Source organism: Durio zibethinus, chromosome 8 (genome assembly GCF_047325235.1).
Source record: "Durio zibethinus cultivar Kanyao isolate XHJ-2024 chromosome 8, ASM4732523v1, whole genome shotgun sequence".
In the NCBI taxonomy this organism is placed as follows: domain Eukaryota; kingdom Viridiplantae; phylum Streptophyta; class Magnoliopsida; order Malvales; family Malvaceae; genus Durio; species Durio zibethinus.
In genome coordinates, this window is record NC_143169.1 from 240910 (window position 1) to 263053 (window position 22144).

Sequence of the window (22144 nt, forward strand, 5' to 3'; positions counted from 1 at the left end):
TACAATAGTTGGTGTAATTCAATGGTGATTCAAGTGAAGATCTGAATGCTCATTTTTGAGGTTTTTAAAAGATTTGTGATATGTTTAAACATAATGGTATTACTGAAATGCCATTAAGTTTAGGTTATTTACATTTTCTTTTAGAGTAGAGCCAAGAGTTGGTTAGCTTCGATGCCACCAAATTCCATCTCCACTTGGGATGATTTAGTGCAAAAGTTTATGGCTAAATTTTTTTCTCTAGCCAAGATAGCTGAGCTTAGGAATGAGATCACTACATTTTCCTAGCTTGACTTAAAGACCTTGTATGAGGCATGAGAGAGATACAAAGAACTTCTAAGGTGGTGTCCACACCATGGACTACTGAAATGGCTAGAGATCCAGATTTTCTATAATGGGTTAATGCCTAACACTAGGACTCTTTTAGATGTTACATCAGAAAGTTCTTTAATGAATAAGACTTCTGACATAGCTTATAAGTTTATTGAGGATATGGCAACTAATAATTGTTAGTGATCTAATGAAAGACAACATCCTAGGAAAGATTTAGGGTTGTATAAGCTTGTGAGCTTATAGCGTTTAGTGCTAAGATAGATTCCCTAGCCAAATCTGTAGTCTTTACATTGTAAGGTTACACCCTCAAAGTCGAGTCTTAGTCATTTTGGGTTTACTTATGTTCATAGTTCCTTAGTTTTATGTAAGGTATGTAGGGTAGGTCACTTGGGAGAGTTATGTTTGAGCACCCACTTAAAGACACTTTAATTTGTAGGACAAAACCCTACACAACCTAATAAGCCCTATGTTTTCACATACAACCCAAGTTGGAAAAATAACCTAGTACAGTCTATCTAGCCTATGTAGGTACCATAATAGCCTCAAAACACTAGGCTACCTCACCTACTTGGCTTTCAACGGCCATTTTTTCAGCACCAACTACCTTCATAATACTATATACTTCCATATCCAATTATGCCACCTCCTGAAGAAAAAACCTTGGTTGAGGATCTTTAGGTTCTTTTATTAAGGCTCAAAACTCATTCATGCAGACTCAAAACACTATGTTTTAGAACCAGTCTGCATCCATAAAGAACTTAAATACCTAAATCGATTAATTAGCTACCCTTTTAAGTACTCAACCCCAGGGCACCTTATCGAGTAACACAAAGGTCAATCTTATGAGGGAAGGGAAGGATCGCTACAAGGTAATCACACTTAGGAGTATGTGGCAGTTAGCTAATGGCCAAGTCTTTATAGGTTCTTAAGATGTGGTAGATAAAAGGTCTGATGATGATAAGCCTGATAAAGACCTAATGTAAGATAGGAAGAAATGTAAAAAGAAAGATGAGGGTGTAGTACCTATTCAGATCAAGTTACCATAAACACCATCCCTTAGTGCTATATCGAGTTCATCTAGGTCTGCTCTTTCTAAAGTTAAGCCACCTATGTTTTATATTCCTTTCCCTCAGAGATTTAAAAAGTAAAAGGAAGAGAACCAATTCTCTAAATTTATTTAGGTGTTTAAGAAGTTGCATATTAATATCCCATTTATAGATGCAATTGAGTAGATGCCCATCTATGCCAATTTTATGAAAGACATTATCTTTCAAAAGAAGAGTTGAAAAATTATAAAATAGTTGTATTTACTAATGAGTGCATATTTGTGATTTAGAGAGGATTACCTACAAATTTAAAGATCTTGATAGCTTTACCATTCTATATACTATAGGTAGTATGTCTTTTGATAAAGCCTTGTGTGACCTACGTACTAGCATTAACCTGATGGATTAATCCATTTTTCAAAGATTAGGCATAGGAAAGGCTAAACCTACATCAATTACTTTAGAGTTGACATATATGTCACTAAAATACCCTAAAGGGATTTTGAAAGATGTTTTTGGTTAGGGTAGAGAAATTCATTTTACCTACTGATTTTGTAGTTCTAGCTATGGTGGTAGATTGTGAGATCCTGATTATTTTAGGAAGACCTTTTTTAGCCATTACTAAGGCTTTGATTGATGTGCAAAAAGGGGAATTGATCATGCGAGTTCAATATCAGGGGGTTTGATTTAATGTTTTTAAAGCTTTACCATTTTCTAATGATTTTGATGAGTGCTCAAGAGTGAAAGTATTTAGTGATGTGATTTATGATATTTTACACCTAAAGCATGCTATCTTGCACTTTAAGGAATCCTTTGTAGTTGATGAAGTAGAAGATATGAATTTGAGTGAGAATGAAGGTGAGATATTGATATTCTTTACTTTTTGATTTGCACCACCTTCAATGATGAGCCTTTAAATGATTATGATACTCTCCTTAGAGTGATTAGACCTTAGATCTAGATTCACATGATTATGCAACATTTCAATTTGATGATGCTTATTAGGTCTTAAAAAGTTTGAAGGTGATGGGTTAGTTAGATATGGCTCTGCCTACAGGTTAAGTCTGTTAAGGTTTACCATTTATAGCTTGGATTGAATTTAAAGGCTTTTAAATTACTCTTCACATCATTATCCATTATAGACTAATAAGATACCCTAGTATTCACCTATCATAAGCTACTAGCAGAAATGATGTAATTTAAATAGGAGTATTTCACTAGCCCATGGAGAGATATAAGATCTCATGAAATAGTAAACTTTACTTTCTTATAAAGGACAGAGCTTTGGTATGGAGCTCATGTCATAAAATGTAAATGAATGATATAAAAAAAATCTTTCTAAAAAAATGTCAAATTTATTAGGTTTGGATAACACAAATTTATCTACAAGCTTGACTCTCAACTTTCCCCAATGGGTCACCTTTCCTCAATGGGTCACCAAACTTTTATAACGTATAAATTTGTAAACTTAACCGCTAGACACAACTTTAAGAATTGCCACCAATCATTTTGTTTAGGTGTGATTGATCATCTAATTGAATCTATCCCCTTTTAAAGAGAGATATTAAGCTTTACTCAAGTTTCTTAAAATAGTAGATTCTAGTATAATGAAACTAGATAAGGTTTGAAAGTATAATTATATGTAGGTAAGGTTATAGCATCCCTACAATACCTATCCAAATAATGGTACCATTGATTTTGTGTCATCTAGCCTTGAAATATTTTAAAAGTTACCACATAATTTAATTTTGAAAATTATTTTTAAAATTACTGTAATAGTTTGATAGCAATTTAAGAGAATTTTTTCACTCTTGAAGAGGCTTCATCGTTGGATTCATTAAAATTTTTTTAAAGACTTACTATTTTTAAGATTAATAAAGCATTCTAATAGTTTGATAAGATATAATTTAAGATTTAAATCCTTTAATAATTTGATAAGATTCAAATTTTTATTTTAAGAAAAATGTCATAATGTATAGGTCATAGAACTAACACATTAGACACAAAACATTAAGTTGCCACCAATCTTTTTTTTAGGTGTGATTAGCCACCTAAATGAATCTATCCCTTCTAAGGTTATCCTAAGCTTAACTTGGGTTTTCTAAAAAAAATAGGTTCTGATCTTCTAAATAGAACTGGATTTGAGAGTTCAATTATATATAAAAAAGCTTGCAACACCCTTACAATGCCCATAAATTGGTACCAATTAATCTTAAATTATTTTTTAGGCCTTAATTCAATGGTCTCTTATTCCTAAAATTTATTTGTTTTTGTTAATTTAAATATTTTAATATTGGACATATTTTTTAGGTTTTCTTCAACACTTTGATCGATCCCTTAAAATTATTCTTCACCTTAAGAGTATTCAAGTAACAGGCCCATTTTCTTGAATAGGCTCTATTGTTAGATTGATTAAATATTTTATGGAAAAGAAGATACATATAAAATACACAATTCAAGAAATTACAATAATCAAATACGTAACTCAATAAAATAAAATAATCAAATAATCACAATTTAATCAATTATAAAATCATCATAATTTGTTTCCAGTTTTAATTTTTCAAATTAGAAATAAATAAAAATTCTCATATCGAGATCAATTTCTAAATCCTTTAACGCTTTGATCGAATTTAGAAAAAGTTCTCTTAAAAATTTCTAAGAAATTTACACTCGTGTAATTTTCTTAGAATTTCATCATCGGATGAAATTTTATTCATCCCTAATTATGTTATTTTAATTTACAAATTAATTAAACAAATATAAATATAACAATAAATAAATGATTTAAAATAAATTAATAAATAAACAATTAAAAATAAAAAAATCCAAATAGAAAATACAAAGAAAATGGGAAAAGGATTTTATGTGAAACAAGTTGGGTCTTACTTAGGCTGGCACAGGGGTTGAAGTCGAGACAAGCGTGAATCTTTGAAACTTTTTTTAAGCCATATACGATGTCATTTATGAGAGGTATATATGGCTTTTTTTGCAGTTTTCTTTACTTTTCCTCATTGTTTTTCTCTCTCTAGCTAGTCTCCTCTCTCATTTCTCTTTAGAATTATTTGAACACTGGCTAGAATGTTCAACATAATCTAGATCATGGCAAGAAAATGCAAAATCCAACAAGAAGTCATTAGAAAATTGAACCCAACCTAGAAAATCCTAAATTTTTCCAAAAAAATCCAGAAGAAAAAGAAACCAAAATTAAACCTTTTTTTTTTGTTTTCCCTAAATCTAAACCTCATTTAATTCCTAACCAGTCCTAAAGTCTAAATAATAGCTTTTCTAAAAAAAAACCAACAGGAACCAATATTGCCACTTTTTTTGGCTTATGATTTTTCATGCTTTTCTTCTAACGTTTTGATTTTTTTTTTTACTATTTCTTGATTGTTTCTGATTATTGTTTTTATTTTTTTCTTAATTCCCCTAAAGTCACAACACATTACTAGAATTTTTTTTTTGATTTTTTTTTATTTTTTGAACTTTTTTATTGATTTTTTATTATTTCTAATTGATCTTAATAGGGTTTTTTTTAGGCCTCTAACCCAAATTACAATAGGAAAATGTTTTCTTCGTTTAAGTCTCTTAATCAAATTTAAATTTGGATTTTTGATCCAAGTTTACCTATCAAATTACTACATTTCCTTTTTCAATTAAAACACTAGACTTCAAACTGAATCAAACTCTACTCCTTTTTTCTTTTAAAAAAACCATAAATCAATTAATTAGCAAAATAAATAATCCTAAACTAAACCAAATACTAAAATCTTAAAATTAAATAAGAAATACCCTGGACTAAATGAGGTGCCTGTAGCTACCTCTCTGTAAGCATTTTCTATGAAACAAGAATTGTGCAAAAACATAGACATCCATTACGTCCTGATAATTGACTCGACATTTTTTAAAAAAAAACTCTTTTAAATGGAAACTCAAACTTTTTGAATAACATAAAAGGCCCCTCTAAATAAAGGCTCAATAACTTTTGAAAAAAATATAAAAGGCTCCTCTCATCAAAGACTCAACAACTTTAAAAAAATATAAAAGGCACATTTCACAGAGGCTCAATAACTTTGAAAAATATAAAAGGCTCCTCTTAATAATGGCTCAATAACATTTGAAAAAAATATAAAATACTCATCTCAACAGAGGCTCAATAACTTTAAAAAAATATAAAAGGCTCATTTTAATAGGAGCATAACAACTTTTGAAAAAAAATATAAAATGCTCCATCAATAAAGGCTCAACAATTTTAAAAAATATAAAATACTCATTTCAATAGAGGCTCAAAAGAAGGTCAACACTTTTGAAGAATATAAAAGGCTCCCCCTAAATAAAGGCTCAATAACTTCTGAAAAATAGAAAAATATTTTCATTTTTGCATAACAAATTCAACTCGAAAGACTTACGAATCTTGTTCGAAGGACTTAAGATTATACTCGGAAGTCTTATAAATCTCGATAGAAAAATAGATTAAGCTCAAAAGACTTACAAATCTTATCAAAAGACTTAGAGACTATGCTCAGAGATCTTACAAATCTCAACAGGAAAATAAATTCAACTCAGAAGACTGACGAATCTTACTTGGAAGACTTAAAAACTATACTCTAAGGTCTTATAAATCCAATATGAAAAAAGATTCAGCTCAGAAGACTTATAAATCTTGCTCGAAGGACTTAGAGACTATACCTAAAACTTTTACAAATCTTAACACTTAAATACTACTCTAAACAGAGGCTCCACCACTTTAAAATTCTCATATTGAAATGTTCTTTTAAGCAAAGACTCAACAACTTTAAAAATGTTAAAGAGATTTTTATCTGAAAGAGATAAGGGGTTTATTCAAATATTCAAATCAAAGATTCGAGATTCTCACTAAAAGGTTCTCGAGATTTGCACAATTCTTTGAGCTTCGCATCAAGGATTCAAAAATTCATATTTGACAGTCTTAGAGATTCATATCCAAGAATCAAATATTCTCATTTGAAAAGTTTAAATCGAAAATTCAATGTCTCAAATATTCGTATAAGCGATTATCATCTTATGGTAAAAAAATCCTTTAAATAAAGGCTATGAAACTTTAAAACTAGATGAGCTTCTTAATTAAGACTTACTAACTCTTCTTAAAATCATTCTTTTTATCTAAAGGTTTCAAACTTTATCTTTACAAAGCTTTCCTTATACGAGGATCAAAATATCATCAAAAGGTCTTATTTTTTTCAAACTTTAGCTTTTTTTTTAGATTATGCTTACAGGTCTTAAAGATTATACTTGGTGGCCTTACAAATTATGCCTAGAGATCTTGGGAATTATGCTCGAAAATTTTAAAGATTATGCTCGGAGGTCTTATAAATCATACCCAGAGTTTTACAAGTCATTTTTTATCTTTGAAAAAAACTCTTTTTTAACAAAGGCTTTGAAACTTTAAAAATAATTTCTTTTGAAATAAAAACATGTCATCTTGGAAAAGGTTTCACCCCATAATCAAGGCTAAACACTTTTACAAATCTTATTTTGAAAATTTTTCTTAACCTAAAACTTATCACTTTTTCATGAAAATTTTTTCTCAATTGAAAATTAAAATCTCATACTCAAAAAATTCTCCTTAATCGAGGGTTAAAATCTTATATTTCCAAATTCTCCCTTTCAAAATCAAAACCCAAAGTCAAAACTGAATATGTAATGAATAAGATGAATGTCATGCATTTAATGCAAACAAAAGCCCATGTCATGCACCTTTAACTATGGTAAAGAAGTCATTAAGCTTTTCTCCAATTTCTTTCATTAAACTTTATAATTGGGTAACAATTTCTTTCAACAAGTTTTCATGAACAATCTTTTGCCACTTTCTTTTGAATCGAACCATTCCACTTTTCAAAACCATTTTTCGTATCTATGGATCTTCTTCAAACCTTATACCTTGACCATTCTCCTTATTTCAAAAAGTCATCTTATCATAATGATCTGAAAGTCACCTATCTTTTAATCACACTAATTCATTTCAATTCAAATGTAAACATTTTTACAACAAATGCCCTAATATGTTTATGAAAATAAAAGAAACTGCCCCATATAACTATTTCATGATCCAAAAATGCATATTCTTTTGAAAACATATAATTTAATCTCTTAGAAATTAGGTATTATTGCATAGAATGATGAAGTAAATCACAACTTGGTCATTCTAAAAGGATGAAATGGTTTGACACATTAAGGTCTCAAAGGAGATTTTACCACTAGATAAGAAAAAGTAATTAGTATTTCTTCATTTAGGCTCATCAATGAAAAATCATCTTTTAAAGCATAATCAATTTTTGCATTCTCTTAATTTCTTGATATGGTATTTTAACAAATGTCAGACTAAATGTAACAGCTTAAAATTTTTGAAAAAGAAATAAAGGCTTAAATTTCAAAACAAATCTTCAAATTGGGGTTCATTTTCTTAGACTTCTTAAAGGTTTTCATTGCTTATGGATTCTTTCAAAATCACTTTCTTTAATAACATTGCTAGAATTGTTTTCAATCTTGCTTTAGACTGCCCTTTCGAGTTTTCACGTTAGGGCTTCATTTAATTTTTTTTATTTCTTTCTTTTTTACTATTCCATCATGCATTTGAAAACTCAAAATTCATCCAAAATAAAAAACTAATAGTGATTTCTCAAAAACAAGCTCTTTAACTTAGATATCCACGTTTGATCAAAGTGGACTATTTAAAAGACTTAACGTAGGCCAGAGTTTAGGGTTTTGAAAGAAATGATAAATAGGCCCAAAAATGTGTTTAAGGGTAATCAAACCAAGGATCATGACATTATTCTTTTCATATTTTCCATCTTTTGTTTTCTTTTTTTTTTTTTTTCATGTTTCCACTTCTTAACAAATTAAGTCCAAAATTTTAGAACTTGCTTTTTGACTAAAGGCATTATTTGTTGTCTTTAATTTTGGATCAATGCATTCTCAAAAAGATCCATGTTCATGCTTGCCCCCTAGTGTGAAAGGAGATCCTTGATTAGGGCATTTTTAAAAAGAATTCAATGGGCTTAAAAAAGGTAACAAATGAATTTTTTTAAAAAAAGGAATATGAAAGATGGCCATTAATCATATAAAATATGGATACCTGTATTGAAAAGCAATTCTAGAAGAAGATTTTTCTTTGATTTTAGAATCATTCGAATATCTCATATGCATGATGTTACAATCAATTTTTTTTTATTTTTTATTTTTTTGCAACTCAAGCTCAAAGTATATCATCGAACTACATCAAATGAAGTCCCAATGTCACAATCTTCATTTTCACAACTCACACCAAGAAATAAAATTAATGCCATTTAAAAGAAAAGATACTAAAAAATTAGATAATTTGACTTTTTGGTAAATTTGCCCTAAGATGTAGGTAAAGAAAAATTGTAGGACAATGAATGAAAAAAAAAAGGAATCAAGGTGTCAAACTAGGATACTAAGGGGATATGATCCTTTTAGTAATTCTGCCCTAGGGAAAAAATTGAAGAGGTTAGGCTTTATGAATAAATACGGGCAATAATGTGTTTGGAACAGTTTTGACAGTTATCAAATTACCAAAATATAAAATCTTCAAAAAAAAAAAATTTGTATTGGCCTACAAAGATTTTGCAAATTTCATTGCTCATAGCTTTAATAAAGATCATTAACATTGAAACCCTTTGGGTCAAGTGAAAATCAAGGTTGTGAGGCTTAGGAAATCGGGCTTTAGAATGGTGCAATTCTTAATAAAATTAGAGTACGAACTAGTTATAACTGGATATGTTTATTCTTGACAATAATTACCAATTCTCTCAAGATTTTTTCACATGTAATGCAAGAATTCATATGCAGACAAAATTGAAAGCAAAACTTAGGCCTAAGCCTATGCATATGTCAAAGTAAAACTTAGAAAAAAAATTTAAAATTCTAAAATCTTCTTACAAATTGCTTGATACTTATATCCAAACTATTGTAAAGCAGTCTGCCATTGCTCTATAAGCTCCATAGTCAAATTATCATCATTAATGAGATCTTCAATCTTCTCTTTTAGTTGCCTATATTTTTTAGTTGAGTGTGAAATTACCTTTAAATGATAATCACATCTACCATTTGGATCATGGTTTCTTGCTGATGGATTTAGAGTTATTTTCAAATGCACATGGATAAGGAACTTGTGTTTTATTATTAAAGGCAAAAGGTCAAGAATTTGGATTGAATCCTTTTCTTAATTATTTCTTAATCTTTTCACTTGCTCCCTAATTGGGTAGCAAATTAAATGATAGAGGCATGGGCAATTATTTGGGGATGAAAGCCTAACTGTTGCATAGGTTGACAAGGATAAGGATTTTGAGTGAGGTTGTTTATAGAAGGGTAATACGGTGGGTACCTTAGATATGGCTAACATAAGGTAAAGCCTCTAGCCTGTTGCCCTTCATAATCACAACTTGCACATCTCTTTCCTTATTTTTTTTCACATCATCTTTTTTTACATCATTTGTACCACTTTTCTTAAATTTGCCATTTTTTATTGCATTTTCTATCATCTTCCCAAAAGTCACCATATCAGTAAAATTTTTAGTGACATACATTATGGAGCATTTGGTTCTTTCATATTTTTTTAATTCAAACACCTTAATCTTAGGTAAAATGATCATATCAGTAACAAAGCATAGTTTAACAACATTCATTGAACCATAAAAATTCATCCCCTTAATAGCTTGAAGCCTTTCTTCAATAAGATCTATTTTTTGTTGAGATCCAAAGCCTTTCTGAGTTTCTATTGTGTTTATCTTCAGCTTCTCTTATTTTTTGGATCATCTAGATTAGGAACTTGAGTTGGATCAAGAACAGTAACCATGTGAGTAGAAACAGTAGTTAAAAGCATTTGATGTTGGGCCCTTTAAAATGTTTATCTAGAATATGGGCCAAAACCAGGTAAATATAATGGATCATCAATCTTTTCAGCCACTGTTTTCCTTTTGTTCAGATTCTTTAACAATTCAGCCATATCTTCTAATTGCCCCTTCATCTTTTTTTACACCCTTTCCATCTTTGGAAGTGAAAAGATTATTTTTCTGTCATATTTCTAGCTTGATACCAAATGTTATAATACTTCAGATTATTCGAAGATTGAGCTATCCTTAAACCTTTTTACCATAATTAAGATGATGTGTTACTAGATGCTAAGATCATCCTACTTGTTAGAGATATGCTTTTATATGCTTGAATGAATAGATGAATGCATGTATTGGATGTGATATACAACAATTCAATGATGCACAAATGGATAAATAAATGTATGCACATAACAATTTAATGATGCATGGATTGACAAATGATTGCATGAATGCATGTATGAGTTAATGTTTGTCACATAATGATGCATGAATGAACAAATGATTGCCTAGGTTAACATGACTATTTTATGATGCATGAATGGATGAATACATGCATTAGATGCTAGATACATAAAAATTCAATGATGCATGGATGAATAAATGTGTTAATATTTGTAACACATAAACCTAAACTCTTTCAACTTCATTAAAAAACTTCACACAAATGAAATTACAAAAGTTACTTCATGTGTCTTAGTCTTGGGCTACATTCTAACAATGGGTTGATATGGCTCTAACCTAAGGTTGGCTTCTTAGTTTATTTTATATGCAATGTTAAATATGCACCCTAATTATGGTAAATCAATGTTCAAGAATAGCTCGACAAACTTACCACTAGTATAACATTCAAGCTTAAGTCAGACAAATGGAGCAAGAAAATGCAAGCTATATTAAGAAATTAGAGAAAGCTCAAGAAAAAATCAAAGGGGAGTTGAACAAAATCCTTGAAGCATTAGGTAAGTTGAATAAAGTAAAGACTGTGAAAAAGATGCTAGATCGAATGACTATCCGATGTAAGATATTATTGATCTTTTATATCTTTCTAGTCATGGCCCACTTCAAGCTAAGTCCAATCAAGGCACTTCATCACAACAATTCACATTTCTTACAGGGTTTATTTACATAAAAATGCCATATGCAGGACTTAAGGGTAATTTCAAAGTTTTGCTAATCTTATCTTCATTAAAAAGGCAGTAAAGGCAGTCTTGATCCCCAATTTAGATGACCTTAAAAAGAATGAGAAGTTGAAATTGAAGGCGATTAAAAGTTTGAAAGACTCTAAAGCTGATCATATAATAAACATGTTCAAGAAGAGACTATAAGCTATGGAAGGCATTAATTTTTATGCTTCTGTGGATGCCATTAAGCTTTTTTTGGTACTAGATATAGTGATACCCTAAAAGTTTAAGGTACTAGAGTTTGAAAAATATAACGGTTCAAAATGCCACATCACGCATATTATAATGTACTATCATAAGATGGTAATTTACTCCAGTAATGAGAAGTTACTCATACATATATTCTAGGACAATTTAACTGGTTCTACTGCAAGGTGGTATGCTCAGTTGGATAAGACCCACACTTGATCTTAAAAAGATTTGACCCCTTTATTCATCAACCAATATCATCATATTATAAATATAACTCTTGATCACTTTTTTTTTTACAAAGTATGAAGAAAAAGGTAAAGAAATCTTTTAAAGAATATGCCCAACGATTGAGAGATATGATTGCTTAAGTTCAACCTCTTCTGACTAAGAAAGAAATAACTGTCTTATTCGTAAGTATCTTAAAGGTATCCTATTATGAGAAGATGATAGGGAATGTAATAAAAAATTTTATTGATATGGTGATCTCAAGGGAGATTATTGAAAATGCTATTAAGAGTGACAAGCTAGAGAAAATAAAAGCCAGCAGTGCCAAAAAAGGTTAGATGCTTAAGAAAAAAGAAGCTGAAGCCCAAATGATAAGTTTTAAAGAGTAACAATTCAAAAGTTATGCTTTATATCCATCATATGTTCACCTTGCTTACTACCCAACAATCAATAATATTACACAAGTTCTTTAGTAGCTTCATTTTCCAACCATGAATAACATTTACACAAGCCCTTATCAACCAGCCTTTCAAGCACCTACATATGAGCCTAATCCTGTCAGTACACCAATTTCAAAACTTAACAATCAACCAAGTGATTTAAGAAGATCCAAGGGCAACTAAAAGAGACCTCATATTGATCCTATCTTTATAACATATACTAAGCTATTCCCAAAATTGGATAAGAATGAATTGGTATCTTTAGGTTTTTTTTTTTAGAACCATTGAAGCCACCCCATCCCAAATTTTACAATGTTAATATCACTTGTGATTACCATAATAGGAATGTGGGTCACTTTATAAAAACTTATCCTACTTTTAAGTATAAAGTACTAAGTTTGATCAGAGTAGGTTGGGTAAGCTTCAATGAATCAAAAAAACTGAATGTCAATAAAGGCCCATTACATGATCACCTAAAGGCATAATTGGGGGAAAGCTTATTTGAATTGCTTGTTATTTTAGGATTTCTTTGGAATAATGGACTTCTTTTATGTACTTGAATTTTATTTTATTTTTCATCATTTTAATAAAAGTGGCAAATATGATACATTTTTATGACACCTCTTTTTTTTATGTGAATCACTATCATAAGCTTTTACTTTTTTATATCTTTTTCTATATCTATTCTTAAATGCCAAATAATGACGGTTCAGACAATCATGCCAACAATTTAGGATTCAATTTTGAGAATATCACTCATGTTGATAAATTGAGATTGTTGATTCATTAGGATTGTTGAATAAAAGAAGATAAATTTGGCAAAAAAGTTTGCTCACTAAAAGATGAAGTTGATATAGAACTCAATCTTTATTTTTGGTCAATGAATGTTTTTCATTAAGAATATTCATATTTGAGATTAAAAATGATCATATTTCTTCTATCATTCATAAAAAGGACTAAAATTATCCCTTATTACCCCATTTGAGCTTGCTAAATTTTTTTTTAAGAAGTTTTAACCAAGGGTCTCCCCCACACTGAGGGTACAGTTTGAGAAGCTTGAAAAGTTGAGATCTTTAGTGATTTCAAAGGCAAAGTCTTTTTGTGTTTAAATCTTTTTTGAAAAAATAATGAAAAATAAAAAAAATAAAAGTGCTCTACATAGAAAGAAATGATCATTGGTTTGATTACCCTTCAAATATATTTTGGACATTTTGGGCCTATTTTATTAATTTCTTTTATAACCCCTCACCCTAGCCTACATTACATCCTTTAAAAATTCATTTTGATTGAATATGTATACTTGAATTGGAGAATCATGAATTAAACCAAGGCATGTTTGCCATTAGATTGTTTAAGATTTTAATCAAAATGTCACTAACGGATAAAAGAAAAAGAGAAATGAGAATAAAAGATGAGAAAAAGATATGCAAAAAAAAAAAAAAGGAAGACTTAAACTAAAAACTTGAAAGGACAGTTTAAGTAAAAATACAGATTCAAGAAAACAACTTCATTTGAAGATCCTAGGAATATGAATGATGATTGACTCAAAGATTAAAAATATCGTTAAAATGTGTTTTTGAGAAAGAATTATGAGTTAGAGTTAAGAATTATTTGAATAATCATTATTCTAGATTTTAATACTCCATTTTCATAGTATTTTACTTTTATTTATCTTTAATTTGTTCTTAACTAGACTTTCTTTAATGAATGCTTATTTTTTTTGTTCTTTACCAAGTTTGCATCCCTCGAATAAATTGAGAAAATATATCATATTTGTCATGAATTAGAATGACAATAAATAAATGAATGACAATGTTTGTAAAAGATTTTTTTTCATTCTTTTGAAAGAAATCCAAGATGAAATAAATGAAAAAAGCTTGAGAAAATGATTTGAAAAGGCAAATGAGGTAACCTAATGATGAACACAGTGATAAATTGATGGATAAAACCTATGAGTTAAGATCAGATGTGGAAAATAATATGGATCAGTTCATAGAATTTTTTCTAAAATGGTTAGTACAAAAAAGTTAAGAAGGAATGGTGAAGTCTTGAGAATCTTGTTACTACAATTGGAATTTCATGGCATTGATATAGTGACATCTACATTACATACATTGTGTTTACATTGTATTTAAATCCTTGCTAATTATATTTGCATTATGGTTGGGGCATGCATTTGCATCATTTGGGGAACATTTGAATCATTATATGACATTTGTATTGGCATTATTCAGTGAGAATATGGGTTGTTGCATTTGCATCATTTAGAAGGCATTTTCATTATTAACATGACATTTGTCTTTGTTGGGAGAAAATATTTGACTTTTGATTCCTCAAATGAGAAAGATCATTCATGTTGAGATTTTTTGATAAGGAAAACTTTCCAAACTTTTAAAGTTATAAAGCCTTTGTCTAAAAGAGCTTTTCGAATGATAATTTTTAAAATTTTGGATACGAAATCCTAAAATTTTTTCGAATGAGAATCTTTGAATGTGAAACCATAAAGTTTTTTAAAAATGACTTTTGAAACCTTAGATGTGAATCTTTAAAATTTTTTGAATGAGAATCTTTGAAATTTTGGATAGGAGTTCCTAAAATTTTTCAAATGTAAATCTTTGAAATTTTGGATGTGAAAACCTAAAATTTTTCAAATGAGAATCTTTGAATTCTGGAGGTAAGCCTTGAAAACTTTGATGCAAATTAGTAAAATTTTCAAATATGAAGTTTTGAATTTTGGATGTGAGTCACTAACAAAAATCCTTTAAATGTGAATATTTGAATCTTATATTACAGTTTACGAATCTTTACAATGACGAAGTTAAATTTCTTACAAATTTGAAAACCTTAAATTCTTGCAAACCTTATATTCTTGCAAATCTTAAATTCTTGCAAACCTAAAATTCTTACAAACTTGAAATCTTGAGAACTTGAAGCTCTTGCAAACTTGAAGTTCCTGCAAAACTTAGATCTTTCTGAATCTGAAAATATTACGAATATTTGAAGTCTTCCAAATGTGAATTCTTATGAATGTGAAAATTCTTATGAATTTTTGGATTCTTATGAAACTAAAATTCTTACAAATCTAGAACCTCTGTAAAACTTGAAATCTTTAAGAATTTGAAACCTCTGAAAATTTCAAAAATCTTATGAATCTGAAACCTCTATAAAACTTGGAATCTTTGTGAATTTGAAACCTCTGTGACTGGAATCTTTTTGAATCTGAAACCTCTGAGAATCTTGAATCATTTACAAACTTTTGAAATAATTGGGAAACTTAGAATTCTTGCAAACCTTTGCGAATCTTGACTTTTGGCAAAATTTGAAATTATTACGAATTTTTCACGAATCTTGGAGTATTGGAATTTTTCAATTTTTGTTATGGAACCTTGTGAATCTTTGCAATTTGTGACCCTTGATTTTCCAAATTGTGAATATTTGGATTTCAAGCTAAAATTTTTCTAGACCTAGGTGAATGGATTTTTTTGACATTTCTTATTTAAAGTTTTTAAAGTTGTTTAACCTTTGTATAGAGGAGCCTATTTCTTAATGTAAAATTATTTTAGCCTATGTATAAATGAGCCTATTTTTTAATTTTAAAGTTGTTTAGGCTCTATATAGAAGAGCTCATTTCTTATTTTAAAATTGTTTAACCTCTGTATAGAGAAGCTCATTTCTTACTTTAAATTTGTTTACCTCTGTATAAAGTAGTTTAATTTATTGAACCTCTGTTCAAAGGAGTTATTAAAGTTTTTAAGCTTTATGCCTCTAATTAGAGGAACCCTTTAAAATTTTTTAAAAATTGCATCTTTTTAAAATTGCTTGAGTTGAACCAGACTTAATGGTTGTTTATGTCTTTGCATCATTTCTATTTCACAAGAGTGTGCAAAAAGAGGCAACTATAGACACCCCATTTTATTAGGGGCGTGCATCTAAATTTTCGATTTCGATTTTGCTAAGATTGTTAAGCTTTGAGCCTAATGTATATTACTTTGATGTGGGCTTTGCCTAAACAAATATATTGTTTTATTTGTTTGTTTATTCTTTAATAAAAACTAAATAAATAAAAAAGAAAAGAAAAGAAAAGAAAATAGAATTTTTATTGGAAATCCTGAACAAGCATCGGGCAAAGAGAAATTTTTTAGATTTTTTCTCAACTTGCATGAAATAGGAAATCAAATCAATAAGGATCATAGAGCATTAAAGCTAGAGTTTCTGTTAAATTGAATTTACCTAAATTAAAAAGATTTTAAAAAATCTTTGAAAATCCTTGACAATCAATGGAAGCCTAAAATTTTTTATTAGAAAATCCCTATAAATTGTTCTAAGGCAGACAAAGAATGAGAATGGAGAAAAAGATTATACGGAAACTCTTGAGAAAAAAAAGAGAGGAAAATCATTACGAAAAAAACATATACGATTTTTTATGGTAGGTTTTTTTTTTTTTTTGGAATTCTTTGCAAAATCTAGAATTGTGAAGATTTATTTTAGTAAGTCGCGTAGCCCAGCCGCTTAGTCGAGTCGACTTTAACTATTTTTTATTTTATTTTATTTTTTATTTAATTGCTATATTTATTTATTTATTGGATTATCTATTATTATTTTAATGTATTTTTATAAAAACATATTTAAATAAAAACCTTACCAACAAATTGGAAGGCAATTACTTTTTTAAAAAAATAAAGTTTTACCAACATATTGAAAAATGTTATAACCTTTTTTTATTAAAAAAAAAAATCTTACCAACAAATTGGATGGTCAATATTTTATTTTTAAAATAAGGTTTTACCAATATATTGGAAAGCTTTATAATTTTTTTTAAACAATCAAGTTTTAAAACAATAATAAAACAATATTTCCAATCTTTTTGCATTAAATCCTACCAATGGATTAGACCATAATTTTGAACAGAAAGTCTTACCAATAAATTAAAGGATATTTTTTACTATAAATCTAATTTATAGGTATTTATTTCTGAAAGCAAAATTAAATGAATCCGATGATAAAGCCTCTTCAAAGTATGACAAATAGTTTCATTGAATACTCTTATGGTGGAAAATATTTTTAAATTATTACCAACATATTGGAGTAATTTAAGTAAAATTTTCAATATTAAATTTTTTGATAAATTTTAAATATGTTTTAAGGCTTGGATAACTTGAAATCAAATTGATACCATTTTTTAGATGAGTACTGTGAGTGTGCTATAATCTTTCTCATACATTACTATTCTTTTGGACTTAAATTTTGGTTTCATGGACTAAAATCTACTATTTAAAGATATCTAAGTTAATCTTAAGACTCTTCTTTAAATGAGACAGATTCTGTCAAATGACCAATCAAGTAACAAAAAAGATTTATGGTGATTCTTTTAGTTTATGTCTAACAATAGATTCACGAATTTATACATTATGACAAATAAATAAATAATTGAAAATAAAAAATCCAAACAAAAAATACAAGGAAAATGGGAAAAGGATTTTATGCGAAACAGGTCAAGTCTTATTTAGGCTGCCACATAGGTTGAAGTTAGGCTAGGTTCGGATCTTTGAAAATTTTTTTAAGCCCTATATGACGTCGTTTATGGGAGGTATGTACGACTTTTTTATGATTTTCTTCACTTTTATTCTGTCTCTCTCTCTAGCCAGTCTCCTCTCTGACTTCTTTTTAGAATTATTTGAACACTGACTAGAATGGTCAACATAATCCAGATCATGGTGAGAAAATGCAAAATCCAACAAGTTGCTAAAAAATTGAACCTAACCCAGAAAAACTCAAATTTTCTCAAAAAACCCCAAAGGAAAAAGAAACCAAAATTAAACCCTTTTTTTCTATAAATCTAAACCTCTTTAATTCCTAATTAATCCTAAAGTCTAAATAACAACTTTTTTAAAAAAAAGTCAATAGGAAACTAATGCTGCCATTATTTTTTGTGCTTTCCTTCTAACTTTCTAAGTTTTTATTATTTCTTGATTGTTTTTGACTATTGCTTCTCTTTTTTTCTTGATCCTCTAAAATCATAAGAACACATGGCATAATGTTTTTACTCTTTTATTTGATCTTTTTTTATTTCTTAATTTTTTTATTGATTCTTGATTGTTTCTAATTGATCCTAACGGGATTTTTTTATAAGCCTCTAATCCAAATTATAATAGAAAAATGTTTTCTTCGTTTGAGTCTCTTAATCAAATTCAACTTTGGATTTTTAATCTAAGTCCACCTTTCAAATCAATACATTCTCTTTTTTAACTAGAACACTAGACTTCAAACCGAATCAAACTCTTCCTTTAAAAAAAAAAACCACAAATCAATTAATTAACAAAATAAATAATCCTAAACTAAACAAAATACTAAAATCCTAAAATTAAATAAAAAATACCCCAAACTAAATGGGTTTTCTACAAAAAAAGATAATTAAACCTTCTAATAGTTTGATCGGATTTAATTTGAATTTAAATCTTTTAATAATTTGATAGGTTAATTTAAAAAATATTTTTATTTTAAGAAAAAGATAATTAAATCTCTCAATAGTTTGATAATATTTAATTTGAGGTTTAAATACTCAAGGATTAATTTTTAAAAAAATTATTAATTTTTCTTATAAAAGTCTCCAATAGTTTAATAGATTTCATAATTTTAAAAATATCATTTTTTTAATCCATGAAAATCTTCAATAATTTAGTAGGATTCATGAATTTAATTTTATATTTTATATTTTTAAAAAATATTCATTTAATTTAACTAAATAAAATAAAATGAAGTGAAATAAAATAAAAAAGAAAAAGGAGAAGGCTTGGCTTGTGACTAGTGTAGCAACTCAGTTCGGCTAGTTGCTCAATAAGTGATGGGTCTCGAGTAAAAAGTTATAGATATTGTCAAATTAGGTTGACGCTTAGAGAAATTAGAAATTGTCGTTAAAATCTTAAATTATCATCAGAATCTCTGTCGGGAGCTACAATGTTCACTAAAAAAGGTTACAGCAATTTGGAAATCTTGTCAAAGCTTGAAAATTTTATCGAAAAATTGTCAAGAATTGAAAAAACCCTAAAATTTGAACTTGAATTACCTAAAACTTTTTTACTCTCAAAATTTCTTCTGTGAATGTTGTATCCTGTGTAAATTAATGCTTGGGAGTCCTTATCACAATAAGATCCTAAAATATTAAACCTCTTATGATCTTCGTTACCAACCAAAATTCCTATATTAATCCTAAAATATTTATTTACAAATGCCAAAAATTAGCTTCAAGAATCCTAACCTAAATTCAACTTGTAAATTATCACTAATAATAAAATTCAACATTAGCCAAACCTTCTCTTTATTTTTTTATTTTCATTTATTTTACTTTTTATAAAAAAGCAATAGGTAAAGATAAAATAATAAAAATAAAGATGAATGAGCAGTGAAATAAAATAAAGATAAATAAAATAAAATAAATACAAAATAATGATACATAAAATAAATATAAAATAGAATAAAATAATAATAAATACAATGGTATAGAAAAAAATTAAAAAAATGGATATTTAGGCTTGAAATTAAATCTAATTCAATTGATTTAACCTCAAACCAAATTGGATTTCTACAATTCTCATCTTTTTTTTTTTTTTTGTGTTTTTGCTTTTGCTTTTGCTTTTTATTTTATATTTATATATGTTTATTGAGGTCACAAGTCTAACAAACATTCCATCCTAATCAAACTTGGCTGGTTCAATAACTGGAAAAGAACTTCATATATTAAATTCTACCATCAGCTTGCTAGTAATTCTCCTTATTCAAAGCCACATCCCAACAATATCTTTTATTCCAAAATGTTTTTATGTTTAGGGAAAACCCCATAATATGGCATCACAAAACTTAAGAACATTGGTTTGACAAATCAAGAAGATGATATGTTCTGAAATTATTGATTTGCCTGGAAAAAGATGCATGGTTATTTCTTGTATTCATTAAAAGATGTGAACAATATTAATTAATATAATTAAAATGAAATCCACATGCTGTCACCGGAATTCAATATTATAATATAATTTCTTTTTCAAATTTTATATAAACTAATATATTATGATCGTAACTAACACAAACTACAAAATCTAGCAAACTTTCTGTTCAGGAAACATAAAAGTTTTACTCAATTCTAATCATTACTTTATTTTCTTAGGAGATTGTTTGGTAATTTTTTTTGTTAATTTTTACCTCCTAAAATAAAAAGCAACATCCGTATTGAAAATTTGAGAAATAAAAATTAAATAATATTTTTTAAGAATCAAACATTAAAATATATCTTCTTTTTTGAACTTAAAATATATTATTTTATTTTGCATTGAACAAATATATTAGAATCCAATGTTGCATTTTAGTCATATATTCATTTTTCATTAGTTAGTTGTTTTGCTTTATGGCATTCGCTTTTATTTTATAACAAATTAGATTATAATTTGTGTAATGTACGAAATAATTTTATTTATTTAATATGAATATATATATACAAATTAATTTTTTTAAAATTATATTCAAATCTTTAAAACTCATAATATATATAAAATTTATATATATTGACTTGTCATTAAAAAAATAAAATTTTTGAAAACAGTAAAAAAAATTGTCATTACTTTGGATACTTTTAATTACAATAATATTTATACGCCTGTAAAATTATATTAAATAAAAATAAATTATGTCTTTTTTTAAAAAATAAAAATATATATTATTGAATGATAAATTAAATAAAAAAAAGTATTAACACATTTAAATTATTATACAAAATATGAAAAATATTAGAAATATGTGAAGAAAGAAAAAATAAACTGAAAAAATATTATTTTTCTTAAGAATGAAACTGTAATAATAATAAAAAATAAACTGAAAAAATATTATTTTTCTTAAGAATGAAATTGTAATAATAATAAAATATATTTCAAAAAAAATATATAAACAAAAAAATTGCAATAGTAATAGAATATACCTTAAAAAAAGTTATTGAAAAAATAAAAAAATTTATGTATAACATATTACATTTATAGTTTTAAATTTGTAAAAAAATTCTTCAGTAACAATTAAGATTAAATAGATAATCTTTAAATTAATTTTTTAAAATTTAAAATTGATATAATAAGTGATAAAGATAATATTAAATTTTTTGCATTTATTTGAAATATAAATTTAATAATTAGAATTCAAATGGATATAATCATTTTGATAATCTTATTATTTCAAGATTTAAGATGAAAATTTTTTGAATTTTCAAAATCTTACATAAAATTACTTGAATTTTTAATATCTTACATAAATTTTTTTAAAAGGATAATTTTTAAAATCAAGATAAAAAAGATTATTGAAAGATTTGGATAAACTTAATCTTTGTAATTTTTAAACATATTTGAAAGGTTTTGATAATTAAATAATTTTTTAAATAAGGTTATTTGGTATACAACTAAAATTATTTATTAAAAAAATAAAATCCATATTTTATATTTTTAATTTTAAAATATATATTTCTAAATTGATTTGATTTTTAATTATAATTTGAAAATTATCTAATTTGTAATTAAAAAAATTATCTTATTTTTTAAAAAACTATCAAAAAATTATCTTATTTTTTTAAAAACTATCCTATGTGTCATTTAAGAGAGTTGTCCACATATATGTCTATGTAAAAAACTTATTTGTGTATGTTGTTATATAATATATATATATATATATATAAGATTTTAAAGGAAATAAAGAAGCAATATCAAAATTTATAATTTATAACTCTCTATTAAACGAATCCTCAAAAGGGTTAGAGAGTGATTCATGTCCAATATTGTAAATTGACTATTTTACTTTTTTTAACATTATAA

General features: G+C 27.3%; 1 non-coding gene across 1 annotated transcript; it reads right to left on the reverse strand.

Moving 5' to 3' along the window:
* Positions 1 to 252: 252 nt before the first annotated feature.
* LOC149516944 (small nucleolar RNA R71) lies at positions 253 to 359 on the reverse strand. The gene has a single exon (XR_016344355.1). It is a non-coding gene; the product is annotated as a small nucleolar RNA R71 (small nucleolar RNA).
* Positions 360 to 22144: the final 21785 nt, after the last annotated feature.